Source organism: Poecilia reticulata, linkage group LG12 (assembly GCF_000633615.1).
Source record: "Poecilia reticulata strain Guanapo linkage group LG12, Guppy_female_1.0+MT, whole genome shotgun sequence".
NCBI classification, from domain to species: domain Eukaryota; kingdom Metazoa; phylum Chordata; class Actinopteri; order Cyprinodontiformes; family Poeciliidae; genus Poecilia; species Poecilia reticulata.
In genome coordinates this window covers 11,680,821-11,681,861 of record NC_024342.1, presented here as the reverse complement: position 1 = coordinate 11,681,861, position 1,041 = coordinate 11,680,821, and the positions used below count along the sequence as shown (strand labels likewise).

At 36.4% G+C, this 1,041-nt stretch overlaps 1 long non-coding RNA gene across 1 annotated transcript in view; it reads left to right on the top strand.

The window, feature by feature from the left end:
- Positions 1 to 817, top strand: part of LOC103473544 (uncharacterized) — a 57,583-nt gene extending 56,766 nt beyond the window's left edge. Inside the window, exon 4 of the long non-coding RNA XR_535039.1 lies at positions 601 to 817. This is a non-coding gene — a long non-coding RNA (uncharacterized LOC103473544). The remainder of the gene's footprint in view (positions 1 to 600) is intronic.
- Positions 818 to 1,041: the final 224 nt, after the last annotated feature.

The window sequence follows — 1,041 nt, the reverse complement described above, 5'->3', positions numbered from 1 at the left end:
CTGCTGCATCTCACTCTGCTGCATCTCACCCTGCTGCATCTCACTCTGCTGCCTCTCACTTGTTTTTCATTTGTGTAATGCATTTGTCTGTTTGGGAAGCTGAAGAGGGTGGAGGGGGGGCTGGTTAGGAGAACAAAAGGATTAAAGCAAGCATGTAGATTTGTATAATGAAAGTGGGTACATTATTTTTACACTTCATAAAAATTTGCAGGAAAATGGCAGAATTTTYTTTTTCTTTTGAAAATTAAAGCTTTACATAGTGATGCAGTTAATTACTTGACAAAATCAATCAAMGTTGGTAAAAACTTATAAGAAAACCACTTAAAAGTAAAACACAGACCATTTTTTTTGCATTACCTCTCACAGCAAGTGTAGAAGAGAAACCACATTCACCATCCTCTGCTTCCTTAGACTAAAATAAGCATTATTACTCTTCTAAGGATTGTTTAGACCACACACAGTCATTCATCCATCAGTTCCCCCGGGATGAGCTCTGTTGAATATTGTTGTATTCTCTCAAAGATTTGGATCACTATGCACATGAAGCACATTTCAACAGCACTTAGATTACCATCTGTTTTTGTAACTGCTTGTTTTCAGGTTGTTTCGCCCACGCACCCTGTCATTTCATCAGACAGAAACGGGTGGTAGATGGATCGCAATGTGAGGAAGCACAACAACTAAGCAAACATGGCACAAGAAGGAAACCTGCAGAGACAAACCATAATCTAATTTAGCAAGTGCCTGTAATCTAATGTCTTTTAGAGCAGCAGTGTCTTGTTAACGCTTGCTGATAATAAAAAGAGTTGCAAAAGTAGTCCCACCCATTTTTTCATGTTTTAACTATAAATAATTTTTTTCTTGTGAAAGATCAACTTAGTTTGTGCAAAATTGAAAATTTATTAAAAAATAAATAAGTCATGCATTTRTATTTAACCTTTTTTACTTTGATACCCTTAAATAATGTACAGTAGAAAGTTACCATGGAAACATCATAAAAGGACAGCATTAGTCCGAGSTGGAGGAGCTGYAGAAATCCTC